We start from the raw sequence: 16,124 nt of genomic DNA, 5'->3' as shown, positions 1-16,124 counted from the left end.
TGAATCTAAACTACAATTACTTCTCTGCAGAAAGATGACCATGGCAATGGGAGATATGTTCTTTAAGGCATTCTCTTCTGCTAAAACCCTAAAGTATTCTTCCCTCATATTTAACTGAGTAAGCAGTGTCAGAATATGTACAGTTGATTCATAGATATTAAAATGAATATTTTTATTTTGCAATACAGCCACTTCAAAAAATACATTATGGCATTGGGTATTAAGTTAAACATTTACTCACCAAAACCCAGCAGTATCTCTCCTAGGTTTTTAACTAAAAAAGAAAGGAAAATCATTGTCACACTCAAACATATTTATAAATGTTTATAGCACCTTTATGAATAATGTCCCCAAGCTAAAAACAATCTAAATGTCCAACAAATGATGAACAGATAAATCTTAATACTTCACACATTAGAATACTCAGTCATTAAAAAGAATAAGCTACTGATGCATACAGTGATATGGATGAATCTCAAAAGTATCATGTTAAATGAAAGAAGTCACTTAGTCACAGAAAATAAATAACTATATGATTCCATTTAATGACATTCTAGAAAATTCAAAATTATAGAGACATAAATTAGATCTGTATTTCCCAAGGGCTGGGGTTAGGAAGGAGATTGACAACACAGGGACCCAAGGGAACACTTTGGAGTCATAGGAATATAACATATCTTGATAGTAGTGGTGGTGACATAGTTTACATTTGTAAAAAATAAAAGTAATGAATATTTTAATTTGTCACATATATAAATGTGTGTATTAATGTATATGTTCAAACTATGTAAAAATATTTTTGCATGCTATTTCTAGATATATTATAACACACTTGGGAAAATAACTATCAACAACCCCAAAGTTTTCCAAATTCTATGCTATTCCCTGGGATTAACAGTTTAGGAAGCTACATTAGTTTTCTGGTCACTGGGGTTTCATTTAACATATTGTTACTTTAGCGCCCTACTGCTGTGAAACTCTTTTCTTACATAAATTTTTACCATGGAGAGCCCCAATCCACTCTGTGGTGCCTCAGTGGAAGGGTGATCTCACCACACAGGGCTACTGGGGCTTTCCCCTAATGAGCGAAACTGTAGCCATGAAGTAGGATTTGAGGAAAGCGGAAGGCCCTGTCTACTTGGTGAAACTCACTTAAAGTAGAGCAACTGGGAGTTTATTCAGTAACAAGGATCTGGGACATGGGAGGGCTGGGTGAGGAGTGAACCAGGTTGTGGCTCAAATGTTACAGATTCACTGTTCTTAACCAGATTTCATAGGTTTCTTGAATAAATCAAATTGTTTCTCAAATTATTGTATGCACATAGGACAATTTCCAGAGACTTTATATGGCTATTATTATTGTTTAAAATAATTTTCACACACACACACACACACACACATATAGACACACACACACACACACACACACACAAATGGCTGTTTGCTAGGGAAAGGGTTTACTGAGCTCCTCACACTGTCATTCCAGATGTCCAGGGCAAATTTTTACTGATCTTCAGAGACTTCAAAGTTTCGTAATTTGTCTTGTTTATATAGTCCTAGGGGATAGTTGTGGGAATGATTCTAACTAGTTGGCACATATATAAGGAGGAACAGTACTTCTCAACTCTGGTGGCACATGATTCCTACAGGGGGAGGTTTTAAAAACACTGTTGAACACGTCTTACCCCAAGATAGTCTAATTCAACTGTTCTGGATAGGACCTAAGTATCAGTAATTTAAAAATAATTCCTGCGATGATCCTAACTGGAGCCAGATTTGAGAACCACAGAATTAGACATTTTAGAGGGAACTCATGGATTGGATTCATAGTTGAAACTATGTGACTTTTATGCTTTCCTCCAATGCTGAAAATTGAGATTACAAACTTTCTGAGGGAATCTGTGTAGTAAGGAGTTATCCCTTCTTTACACCATTATAAATAAATAAATAATGAAAATAACTCAGAGCATAAAATTTTAATTGCTTTTATTTGATAAAAGCATGACTTGCACAAAATAAAAATTTCTTTCTCAGCCTTCTGATATATATAGTCATCTATGCAAATATGCTATTATTTATAAACCTATTCAGGGATTATAGTTATTACAGCAAGGGACATATGTTGGTAAAATTTAGTAAATTTCATGTCTGCACAATATGGCAATCAGGTATCTTTTGGTTACATCATGACAAGCATTGCCTAAAAGAGATCTAGAAGCATATAAAAGGTTTAAGGGGAAGAATATAGGAAAGCCACACCACAATCCTAGGTAGAATTATTTTCCTGACTTTCTGTAGGAACTCCTATTATCACCTAAAGTGGATTTGACTAAGAGGCTTCCAAAGATTATGGTCTTCATGTATCCAAAATAAAAAGAAAATTAAAAGCAATATTTTTAGAAACCTTGCTGTAATGATTACACCATTCCTCTCTAGAGGATGGGCATTTCATTTTACAATTGCAGCAATTGTTAGTTTCTCCTATGTGATTTTACCTAATTATATAAGTGGACTATGTTTTGTACAAGATTATTATCATTAGTGTGACAAATTTCTTTCCAAGTTTCAGTTTGTGAAGAATTTACTAGTAAAATCTATTGTTTTTTTTATTCTTCAGTCCTTTTAAAAGTGTTAATCAACACTGTGACAAGACTGTACATGAATACCATTTTCTTTTAATATTTGAATAATTACCAGAAACGATTTAATTAAAGTTTAACAAGAAACCAACACATTGTGATCTACATTGTAAGAAATCATTAAAAGTTAGTGTCAAAGGCAAAATATTACTCATCATTCTTGCCACTGTCATTTTGAAAAGGAGGGTAAGGTATTTAATGTGCTGATATCTTGAGGACACATTTTCACTGGGTCTTTTTTCATGTCTCCTAACCATCTCAGGTATGTTGGTAGAATAACTAAGTTATAATAATTTAAATGATATCAAATGTGAAATAAAATAAAAATTTCAATTACAAAGACAGTAGTTTTAAAACAAAAACAAAAACAGAAACAAAAGTAAACAAGCCCACCCAAATTTTAACAACTTGCAAATTTCCTGATAACATTAAAGTCATAAAGTCTCGGGCCAAACGCAACTTTAAGAGGTTGCCTGTCTTCATTCCCTATATGCACATTGTTAAAACATTAGTATGTTTTGATTTCTTGCCTTTTTTCACCCTCACATCCCAAAATACTAGCAAGTTCTTTTGACTAATTCTCCAGAATCTCTTCTAATCTTCTGCCCACTGCCATTATAATTCTTTCTTGATATAGCAGAGTTAACATATGAAAAACAAGAACTCAAATAATTGATTGCTCTTTTTATAAGTTCCTGATGTTGAATTGATCTTTGACAAAGAAGCAAAGACAATTCAATGGAGAAATTTTTCTCAGTAAATAATGCTGGAACAACCATCTATTCACATGCAAAAAAAAAAATCTTGGTACAGACCTTGTATCTTTCACAAAAATTAACTCCAAATGGATCATAGGCCTAAATGTAAAATGCAAAACTATAAAACAGGTAGCAGATTACATAGGAGAAAATTTAGTTGACTTTGAGTTTGATGATGACTTTTTTAGATGTAACAGCAAAAGCATAATCCATGAAAGAGAAAATTTATACATTGGACTCCATTAAAATTAAAATTTTTGTTCTGCAAAAGACACAGAAATAAGAGAATGAAAAGAATCCACTGACTGGGAGAAAATCTTTGCAAACACATATCCAATAAAGGGCTAGTATCCAAAATACACTAAAAGCTCTTAAGTAAGAGTAAATACTTACTCTTAAGAATAAGAGCAAGAAACTAAACGATCCAATTAAAAAGTGAACACAAATTTGAATGGATATCTCTCCAAAAAAAAAATACAGATGGCATATGCTTATGAAAAGATGATCAATATCATATGTCATCAGAGAATTATAAATTAAAACAACAAGATACCACTACACATTTATTTATTTTTTAAGATTTTTATTTACTTGAGAGAGAGAGAGAAAACATGAGTGGGGGAGGGGGCAGAGGGAGAGAGAGAGAGAGAAAGAGAAGAAGACTCCCTGCTGAGCGGGAAGCCCAGACGTGGGGCTCGATCCCAGGACCTGGAGATCGGGACCGAAGCCGAAGGCAGATGCTTAACTGACTGAGCCACCCAGGCACCCCACCACTACACATTTATTAAAGAGGCTAAAATCCAAAACACTGAGAACACCAACTGCTGACAAGGTTATGGAGCAATAGCAATTCTCATTTATTGCTGGTGGGGATGCAAAATGGTACAGCTACTTTGGAAGGCATTTTGACAGTTTCTTATGAAATTAAACATACTCTTTTTTTGAAATTAAACATACTTTTAATGTACAATCTAGCAATTTAACTCCTTGCTATTGAGTTAAATGAGTTGAGGACTTTTGTTCATGCATAAACCTGCCCAAGAATGCTTATAGAAGTTTTATTTATGATTTCCAAAATTTGGAGGTAACTACAATGTTATTCAATAAATAAATGGATAAATAAACTGTGGTACATCAAGAAAATGGAATCTTATTCAGCAATAAAAAAGAAATGAGTTATTCCATGAAAAGATATGGAGGAAACTTAAATGCATATTGCTAAATGAAAGAAGCCAACCTGAAAAGGTTATATAATGTATGATTCTAACTATACAGCATTCTGGAAAAGGCAAAACTATGGAGACAGTAAAATGACTAGTGATTGCTAGGGGCTCTGGGCAGGAGGAAGAGATGAATAGGTAGAGCCTGGGATGTTTAGGCACATGAAACTATTCTATATGACACTATAATTGTGGATACATGCCACTATACATTTATCAAAACACATAGAGTATACAACAAGTATACAACACAGAGAGTGAACCTGAATGTAAACTATGGAATTTAGTTAATAATAATGTAACAATTTTGGCTCATCAATTGTAACAAATACAGCACATGAATTCAAGATGTTAATAAGGCAAACTGTGGGTGGCAGGGGGATTTGAGAGGATATAGGAAAACTCTGTTACTTTCCACTAAATCTTTCTGTAAATCGCAAGCTGTTCTAAAGTCTATTAATTGTTTTGCAAAAAGTTCCTGATGGCTTTTTACTGCTTTAGAACACAATTTAAGCTCTCCACTTTCCTTTAAAGTCCTCCATGCTGTGCTTCCTATCTCTCTTTCATCTTCTACTGCATTTTACTTGTCCCAAATATCCTCCGTTGTGTTAATCAAATATAATAAATCTTTCCAATTCAGCACTTCTATGATAGCTATCCCCTTGGTGATGTTTTTACCATAAATCTTCATGCCTTCCCTTCATTCATATGACTTCAAATAAGACTTTAATTACCAATTTATCTGCCGTTCTTTTTGCATAGGACATCAGTAGATGATATGTTCTTATGTATGTTTCTCATGTTTCACCTACATAAGAATGAAATTTTATAAAACCCAGTGCCTCATTTGTCCTGTCTACAGCTGTCACTTTAGAACTGTTTCACCGTCTATAAAAATGGTCATTTTGTAATATTCACAAAATTAATACTTGAATCAATTAATTATTGCAATTTTATAGGTGAGAAAAATAAGAAATTGAAAGTTTGATGACTTGTTAATGTCTATTCAGTTGGAATGTCATAGGAAGGGACCCTTATTTCCTGCTATCTCTTTGAGCAATGGATGTTCCTCTATAATAGACTGTGAGGCAGTGCTGCATAGGCTATTCCTACCATCACTGGCATAATTTTAGGGAAATAGAGTGGTTTTCATGAAGACTGGCATGAAGTTTTGGTTAATTGGGATGTAATAAAAGCTTAAGTAAGTCACAGTGAGGATGATATTCAATAATATATATTAGGTTAAAATATATGGATTTTTCCTAAAATACACTGTATATTGATTTTCATTTACATACTTTACACATCAAAATAGAATCCCATCATTATGGTCTATAAGTACTAGATCTCCACATTTATTGCTCTGGGTAATGAGCCTTTCCCTATAGCCTCCTAGGTCACCTCTAATCTCTGATGTCATTAGTTAAAATGTATTTTAACAAGAGAAATTAAATGCCCAGAATTTTTTGATCTGAGGATTGAATGGTGCTACATATCAATCAAAAGATATTTGAGACCTCTTGTGGATAAAGTTATTAAACTCTGGGCTATACAACAGAATGAGTGATTCACTTCTTTCTCATGTTTATGCACATTTAGGGCCATTTATTTAATGTTAGAGTGAGATCACAAATTCAAGGGAAAGCATAAAATATATAGTAAAATTATTAGATTCATCCTTAATTTGGTGGGTTTGAAAACTTTTTGTATAATTTTTGCTTTCCTTTAGATTAAATGCCCAGAATTGCCCCTTTTAATAGGTCTAAAATAAATGAAAAATTGGGAGCGTATTTAATTAACTTTAAATCAGTGTTTTCAACAAAATTGAACTATGCATAAATACAAAATGTCAGCTTAAGTGATATCATTTACAGCAAGATAATACATATGGGTAAATTATCATCTGTTACCTATAGTATAATATAGTTCTGTTCCCCCAAATAATTGAAGTTGATTTTATTGAGGTAATAAACATTTATTGATGAAATGAGTGGCCTGTCATACATAGTGGCATACAATTTTAGACTCTTTAAAACTTGTTACTGCTCTAAATCTTCACAATGACATTTGAGTGTCATTGTCATTTCATTAACATTGCATAACATTTTATACTTCAATTAGGTCTTAATGAGATTTTAGTAGTAACAATACCCACTATCATAAAATTTGTGAGCTCTTATGGTGAAATTAAGCTCCAGTGCTTGTATGGAGTTTTAAACTTCCTGAGACAGCTCAAGTAATGGAGACTGGTGCCCATGGCTGACTTAAGGCAAAATTTATCTCATAGAGTTTCATACACTCTTTGGATTCTCTTCTCGTTTCTGTACAATCAATGATCACATCAGTACTTGAGCCACAGGGCATTTGGTGTCCAGGGATCTCCTTTCAGGTTTAGAGGGAGTGGTAATCCCTCAATAATCTAATCTATTTTCCTTGCTTTGTGTAAAAAGACATTGAAGCTGAGAGAGGTTCTGATCAATGACATACAGCTAAGGTGGTACAGAAATAGGCAGAGAAATGGGCTTTGTTGATTCATATTGCCTGTGTATTTGTGTTGTGACTGTTTCAAATCAAAAGTAAGCAATCTGTAACTATATTCCGGAAATTCACTGGCCAGAGGTCAAATGAATGAAAGTTAAAGATATTAAGTCCAATGCCATTTTATAAGGGAGAGAAAGAAATTTTCATGAGATCACTATCAGCAGTGATTATATAACACAAAGAAAGAAATTGGATGATGTGTGTTGGAAGTGATATGTGTATGTTGGGATGGGGGGAGGTCATATGCTTTGTCAAGCTTACCAATATCTCCATATTACTCTATCAATATTAAATATTCATTAAAAACATCATATTACTTGACCTATCAATAACAATTGACAAAACTTATCATTCCCACCCTTAGTTTTCAGGACTTCATACATACCTGATTTTTCCTCTTACTTAAGTGGTTATTTCTACTTAATCTCCTTTGATCTCTCCTCAACCCCCTCATTTCTGGATATTGGAGTGCCCAGGGCTCAATCTTTGGACTTCTCATTCTCTTGGTGCTCACATTTAGTATGGAACTCCTGATTGCTTCTGCCACCCAAATCTGTTCCATCCATTCATCTCAGTCTGTTGAAATAATATCTTTCTAGATGTTTTGACCAAAATCTTCGACATGATAGTCAACTTTTTGTTCTATAAATTACTTCCAATCTCTTAGCAAAAATATACACAGATGTTAAGCACCTCATTGCTGTCTCTAAAGCTCTCAAGTTGGTCCATGCTACAAATATCTCTTCCCTACATTCATACCTTCTTTCCCTGCATCCCCAATTACTTTCTTTTAGGCTGTTGTACACAATACATCTAAGTTATTACATCATCCCTCCACTTAAAGCCCTCCATTCATTTACTTATTTCTTCATCAACTATTTATTCATTCTTCATTCATTCATTGATTTAGTCCTCAAATATTTTCATGTGGTAGACACTCTTTAGATGCTTGGTATCTATCACTAAACAAGCAAAAGTGATGCCTGCCTTCATAAACTCACATTCAAGTGTGGAAGAAACACACAATAAACAACATATATGACTTAGAACATAAATTTTTAATTTTATGAAGAATAGTAAAAGTAGATCAGAGTAAGGGGGATCCAGAATGTTAGGTTGTTAATGGTGGAAAGAGGCACAAGCAGGCTGCAATATTAAAGTGGGTGGTTAGAGTAAGCCTCATTGAGAAGGTGAGATTTGAGCACAGATTTGAGGGAGACAAAAACTTAAGTGTACATCAGGAGGAAGAGTGTTCTGGGCAGAGGGAACAATAGGCACAAAGTCAAAAGGTAGAAGCCTGCCTGGTGTGCTCTAATCATTTTGTTCCTGTAATACTACTCCCTGATACTTGAGTTTTCTTCTCATGCTCTTGCAAGAGGGTCTTCATTTCTGGGGCTCCTTCTTCCTGGAATGTGCTTTTCAGGGTATTTGCAAGGCTCAAGTATGAAACTCTTCCATATCTTTGCTCAACTTTAACATCAGAGAGATCTTCCCCTGACCACATTACTTAATACTGCAACTCCTCTTACCTGGCACTATCCATCTCCCTTCTCTGCTTTAATTTTGACAATTCTCTTCAGCATAATCTATTATACTGTATAATTTATTTGTCTAATCTGTTGTCTATCTCTCAGTCCAAAGGGTGATTTCCACGAGTGCAGGGATTTTGTGTATTTTGTTTATCGTGCTATCCCCAGCACCTAGAACAGTGCCTGGCTCTACTTCTTTGTACTAGTCTCTATTTTTCATTTTTTAAATTTACATTTATTTTTTATTTAAATTTTTTAAAATTTTATCTCCAGTATCATTACTAAAATGTGTTGTATTAGTTTTAGGTGTACAATACAGTGATTCAAAAATTTTATACACTACTCAGTGCTCATCATGATAAGTATACTTTTACTTCCCTTCACCTATTTTACTCATCCCCCACATGCCTCCCCTCTGGTAACAATCAGTTCTCTATAGTTAGAAGTCTATTTTTGGTTTGTCTTTTTTTTCTTTGTTCATTTGTTTTCTTTCTTAACTTCCACATATAAGTGAAATCACATGGTATTTTTCTTTCTCTGACTGCCTTATTTCACTTTGGGCTACTCTCTATTTTAATCTAGTGAATGGAATTATCAAAGCATTGAATAAATATTCAATGAATGAAAAAAATGGATGCTTGGGGCACATGGGTGGCTCAGTTGGTTAAGCATCTGCTTTAGGCTGGGGTCATGATCCTGGGGTCTTGGGACTGAGCTCTGAGTCAGGGTCCCAGCTCAGCAGGGAGTCTGTTTCTCCCTCTCCCTTTTCCCCTCTCCCCTGCTCCTGTATGTGCTCTCTCTCTCAAATAAATAGATAAAATATTTTTTTAAAAAGGATGCTTATTTTAGAAGCCCTAAATCCTCCACTAACATTGCCTATCAAAATAAAACAAACAGATAAATACTATGGTTATATAAGATACTAACATTAGAGGAGGCTAGGTTAAGGGTATACCAGACCCCAACTCATAAGGTTGGTTAAAGTCCTTGCATCTTTAAATATTTAAATGGTAATACTAGATTTATCACAAACTGCAGATCAGCTGGATGGGTAAACTATGACTTCTTGGAAGGGGATTTTTATGTCATTAAAATGTATTGGGATGCTGATCAAACATTTTTTAAAAGATGTTTAATGCTTGGGGTGCCTGTGTGGCTCAGTCAGTTAGGCGTCTGCCTTTAGCTCAGGTCATGATCCCGGGGTCCTGGGGCTGAGCCCTGCATCAGGCTCCCCGCTCAGAGGGGAGTCTGCTTCTCCCTCTCCCTCTGCCACTGCCCTTGTTTGTGCTCTCTCTCCCTCTTTGTCTCAAATAAATAAATAAAATCTTTAAAAAAAGATGTTTAATACTTTATAAAAGTGGCTGCTAATTATAATCACACAACAAAGTTCTGTCCAGCTCCCTTTTCAAATTTGAGACACTTCTTTTCCCCCTAAAGTTTTATAATTTTTTAGGTGGCATTTGTAGTCTTGGTGAAGTACCAGCCTGCCTAGATAGAATGAAACTTCAGGCACTTTGGAGTCCTTTGGCTTGGTGCAGTCCAATCTGCCAGACTATGGGTTTCATGCTAGGACAGTACCTCCCAGAGAAGGTCATTTAACAACTGTGTGGTTATGGTCGAATAAGGGGTAATGCTACAGATAGTACCCATCTTGAATTGATTTTTGTACATGGGTAAGGTAGGGATCAAACTTCATTCTTTTGAATCAGTTGTCCCAAACCCGATTTTCCTAAAACACCCTACTCTTTCTCCTATCAACGTATCTTGGCATCCTTGTCAAAAATCAATTGTTCAAAAATGTAAAGGTTTATTTCTAGATTCTAAGTACTATGCCAGGACCATACTGTCTAGAACACTTTGTAGTAAGTTTTAAAACTAAAGAATTTTGAATATTCCAACTTTGGTCTTATATTTCAAGACTGTTTTAGCAAATTTTTGTCTCTTGTATTTCCACATAAATTTTAGAATGAGCTTGCTAATTTCTGCTACAGATCTAGATTGGGTTTTATTAAGGATTATGTTGAATTTGTAGATCAATTTGGGAAGTATTGCCATTTTAACAATATTAAGTCTCACAGTATATGAACATGGGGTGCCTTTTCATTTACTTAGATCTTTTTAAATTTCTTTTAACAATATTTTGTAATGTTCAGTGTGCAGATTTTATGCCACTCTTTAATTGATTCTTATGTATTTTATTCTTTTTGATGTTGTTGTAAACTAAATGATTTGCTTAATTTTTGGATTCTTCATTGCCAGTACATTGAAATACAACTAATTTTTATATGTTTATCTTCTATCCTGCAATTGCTGGACTTGTTTATTAGAGACATTTTAAGGGCAAAAGTACAATGGGGAGTCAACCTTAACATGTTTACAATGTTTCCTTATTCTGAAATATTATGTTGTGAAAGCATGCAGAGTGTGTCTAGATACAGACATGGGCAGGCTGAATAATGCAAGAAGCCATGCCAGATTCTTATATCCTGAGATCTGGAGGACAAGGAGCCCTCTCCTGCAAGGTCCAAGGCAGTCCTTGAGGGAGACCAAACCCCTGTACTGCTTGTAGAGAAAGTCTTCCAAGTTCCTTGGGGAGACCACAGCTATAAGCACAGACCCTTTGGAAGCCAACAGACTCACTGAGATAGTTGGGTCAAATCAAGTGTTGAGATACTGGTATGGAGGAAGATGAACTAAATAATTCCAGAATCAACAAAATTCCATAGGTATAAAAAGTAAACAAGACAAGGACCTGACTACATTAATTAATAAATTGTAATAAAATTAGTGACTATTGACCTAAATACACACACATTAGATGATGATTAGTATAAGACAAACTTGTCTATGATATTTTAAAATATATCATATAGAAGGACATTTAATTCAACAGAAGGCTTTATAACCTATCTATTCTCTACTCTGAATGACTCTGCCACTTATCAGTTCCTTACTAAAGCATCGGGCATCTAGTGATATATTCTCCTGTACTTTCCCTTATTCATTAGTCTTCAAACTCTTGATAGAGGAAGTCTCTTTTCAAAAATTATTATTCAAAAGCCCAATACTCAAAATACATAAAAACAGATTGAACTGAAAAGTTAAATAAAACTAAAATTTTATACTTCTGTATATAAATGCCATTAGCATGACAATTGAGAGGCAATAGAAATATTACATTTAAAGAAGGAAAATTTTACTGTCATTAAGACATTGTTTCAATCTATTGGAATAAAAATATTCATATATTACTTCTGTAATAAAAATACATTTTGAAAAAACATTATAATACAGTGTGATAAGTATTATAAAATGGGCAGAGATACAAAGTGTGAAAAAGCAAAAGCAAGAGTACCCACCTCAGTCTTGAAGGTTTTCCACAAGTAACATATATATTGTGGCCTGATGACTAAGAAATAATTTGTCAGGTGATTTCTTTGTGGAGGGAAGAGCTGTGCTTTCTCTCAGTAGTCAATGATCACTTCTGCAGATGCATCCTTTTAACATCACCTTTTTGGAAAAATCTCTGTCTTATTTCTTCCAAGGAATTGCAATTGGAACTGGCTGCCAAATAGAGACAGTATTAGTATCTTCCAGAACTTCACCCAGCTCATTCCAATCTCCTCTATTTTTGCTCTACTTGGCAAAATTCTGGAGTTGTTCTGGAAATAATTTCACAAGTAACTCTAGAACAGAGAGAAACAGTCAACTATCAAGATATATGGTATGATAGCTAAGTGGGGAACCCGAACAGAAAAGGTTCTATAAATCATAGTAAGGGATTGGACATTTCTTGAGGAGAAAGAGTAAGATTTTGAATGCTTCAAGCAGGGAAATGTCATCATCATATCCATGTCCTTAAAAAAAAAAAAAGATACTCAGAATGTATAGCCATTTAACAGACTGTGGCATTGAGAGATGATGGTAAATAATTTGAGTTATACAATTTACTATGAGAAAACAAAGGGTGATTTCAAGAAGAAAAATTGTAAGTCAGTTTAAGTGAAAAGTATAGATATTAGTAAAAGGAAGTGAAAAAGACCAGCCAGTTCTCTACAGGACCCAAGAGTAAGGTAATTTTGTCCTTAGCCACACAGTGATAGTCTGATCTGGGTGACTATAAATATTAGTTGTCTGGAACTGCACAAAACATTAATAATAATTAAGTGAGTATAATTATCTTCTTTAAGACTTTTTAAAATTATATTTTTATGCAAATTTGATATTTACCCCAATACCTTACATACTCCTAAATCTTTTGGAGGTTTGAGAGATTTCTGATTTTTTTTTATTCTAAGAAATTATCGCTTACATCAATGAACTGTCATTTCTCAAGGACTACATTAAATTCCAATCAAAAGGCCTGGGGAGTAGAACTATCAATATGGTGTTTTAAGTGATAATCATAGATAGTGTCTTCATATCCAGTGAATAGAGTTACTGGATTATATAATTTAAAAGTGTAAAAATGATGATAAATTTAAAATTTGCCAAATGACATAAAATAACATGAATATTGAAATATTATTTTTACCAATAATTCTGCTTTTCTTTGATTATAAATAGAATCAGAGTGACATACACTAAAATTAATATTTTATTTTTAATTTAACATTTTAAAAGTTATTTAAAATGTAACTCTAAACTCTTCTTTGCATGCCACTGGAAAAAACTGTACTATAACAATTTGCCAACATAGATATTTTAGAAAAACCTTTAGTTATACATGAATTGGACTTTTTGTTTTCATGGAAATCATTGTTCAAAGATAATTCTAGCATTTGTTTTTACAGCATTTCTGAATAACTCCTTTTCCTCAACAGATGGCTATGTACAGATACAGTTGTAAATAAGACATAGATACAGTTATTGATGTGGATATAAATTGTTACCAGAGTTTAATCATATTCAATTATTAGAGTAAATAACTCTATTTCCAAATACCCTAGGTATTTTCACAGAAAAAAGATCATAAAAGATACTTAAGTATGCTTAGAGAATTGTCAAAAGAGCTTGGAGAACATGAGTCAGGGGAATATGTCCTTTTTGGAGATTAGGGGGCTGCAGAAATTACACAAAACTGGTTCTAATGAGTTCCCCTTTCTGCAGTACCAAATTGAGTGAGTGATTCACTCACATAGGAACTTGGGAGTTCATACAAATTTTGTATTGCCCACCACTGCCAGAGGAGGTTAATGGCTTCTCATTTACTTGTCTTTCAAATATTATGTGAGTACTTCTCATTGGTATAATCTAACCCAGAATCCTGCTGACAAGAGATTCTGGGAAATACAATTCCAAGGTTTTTCCCATGCAACGTAGGAGAGAATAATACTGATTTGACAATTCACAATGACACAAAAATATAGAAAAATAAAGTATGGGTATCTACAGATATAGAAAAAGTTAAGTGACAAAGGTTTATATATTTGAGAGATATTATGGCCAAAAAATTGATTTTATTTATTCAACAGCAAGGAATCTCTCAATACACATATATGGAGTAAAAAAATACTAAATATTATTCTTAGGACAACTGCCCAAAGAATTGGCAATTCAGGAATTTTTAATCTTAAAAAAAAAAAACAAGATTAGGAAGAGAATCAAGATTTTTTTTTACTATTTACTAAAAGGGAATAATTAAAACAACATATTCAGGTAATAAGGAAAATAACTGTATTATGTTATACATTTTATTTATTTTAAAGATTTATTTACTTATTTTAGAGAGAGAGAGAGCATGCACACAAGCAGGGGAGAGGCAGAGGAAGAGGGAGAGAGAGAGAATCTCAAATAGACTCCTTGTTGAGCGCGGAGTGGGGCTTGATCTCAGGACTCTGTGATCATGACTTGGACCGAAATCAAGAGTCAGATGCTTAACTGACTATGCCACCCAGGCACCCCTCATGTTAAACATTTTAAATTGGTAATGATGTTTAGTGTTTTCCATTATTTGTTTGCTATACTACCTTTTTATGATAATTTTTCATGCTCTTAATTCTAAAATAATTTTATCGTGATTTAATAAAATTGAAGTCATGTTTACTTAACACATTTTCTGTTACTATGGTCTTTAAAACTATCCTTTTAAGGCAGCATTATATTTCATTGAATTGAATTGTAAGTTACTTTTTTCTGCTATTCAACATTTAGGCTCTTTTGACACTTTTGCAGAATAATAGATTCTAGGCATATAGCTTTTTTTTATTGCTTAGATTGATGTGTTACAACAAGTTCCTAGGAATAGAAAACACAAATATTTTCATGGCACTTGATATATATGACATTATTTTAATTTATATTCACTTTATTACTAGGATATGTTATCTGACTCATTGACATCATGTAATTTAAATTTATCTTTATCTTGTAATTAATATAACAAATGATATTCTGCTTTTTATTATGTACATTACTCACACCTTCACATATATTTTATGGTTCCTGCCTCATCTCAAGGTTCTTGTAGTTAGGATCTTTGCCTTGTTCATTTTTTTACCATACATGGTGATTAAACTGCAAACACTCAGTAAATATATATTAATCCATTTAAATTATGTGATCATAAAATATGAGAAGCTAAAAAGAAAAATTCAGATTATTTGGATGAAGAAATATGCCAAGGAACTCTTTCCTGCTCATCATATATTTCCACATTCTTCTTTTTTTTTTTTTTTAAAGATTTTATTTATTTATTTGAGGGAGAAGGAGAGAGAGAGAGAGCTGGGGGAGGAGCAGAGGGAGAGGGACAAGCACACTCTGTGCTGAGCGTGGAGCCTGACATGGGGCTCAATCATATGACCCTGAGATCACGACCTGAGCTGAAATCAAGAGCCAGACACTTAACTGACTGAGCCACCCAGGTGCTCCTCCACATTATTCTTTTTATGTATTCTTCTAGGTTTTTAGTGGCTTATTTTCTAATATATTTACTTCCATTTTATTGTATTAGGAATCAAAAAATGACCTGTAAACCTTACCTTCTAGTACTCAAATCTGGTAAGATAAATAAGCATTTTAGAAAAGTTAAAAAGAATATTGCTTTAGATAGATTACATTTGAATTTGTTGGAAAAGAAAGGAAAGGAAAGGAAAGGAAAGGAAAGGAAAGGAAAGGAAAGGAAAGGAAGAAAGAAAGAAAAAGAAAATTTGCTTTGTGGTATCTATGAGTATTAATGGCTCTTCCATTTAGATATGAAAGCTAGGTGCAAAATATGACTATTTTACCTTGAAAGTTAATCTATATGCCTATGCTCTCTTCTGCTACTGAAATGCACAACATTTCAAACCTACTTCTCTGATAACCTTATAAACATTAAACTTTTACCACAAAGAATAAAGAGACTATTTTTTAGAGGGGGGAGAGAGCATGAGTGGGGGGAGGGGCCAAGGGAGAGAATCTTTAAACAGACTCCCTGCTGATCCCTGTGGAGGGGGT

Source organism: Eumetopias jubatus, unplaced genomic scaffold, assembly GCF_037043125.1.
Source record: "Eumetopias jubatus isolate StellerSeaLion01/CBP00866 unplaced genomic scaffold, mEumJub1_p1.0 scaffold_7, whole genome shotgun sequence".
NCBI classification, from domain to species: Eukaryota; Metazoa; Chordata; class Mammalia; order Carnivora; family Otariidae; genus Eumetopias; species Eumetopias jubatus.
Note: the sequence above shows the minus strand (reverse complement) of the source record.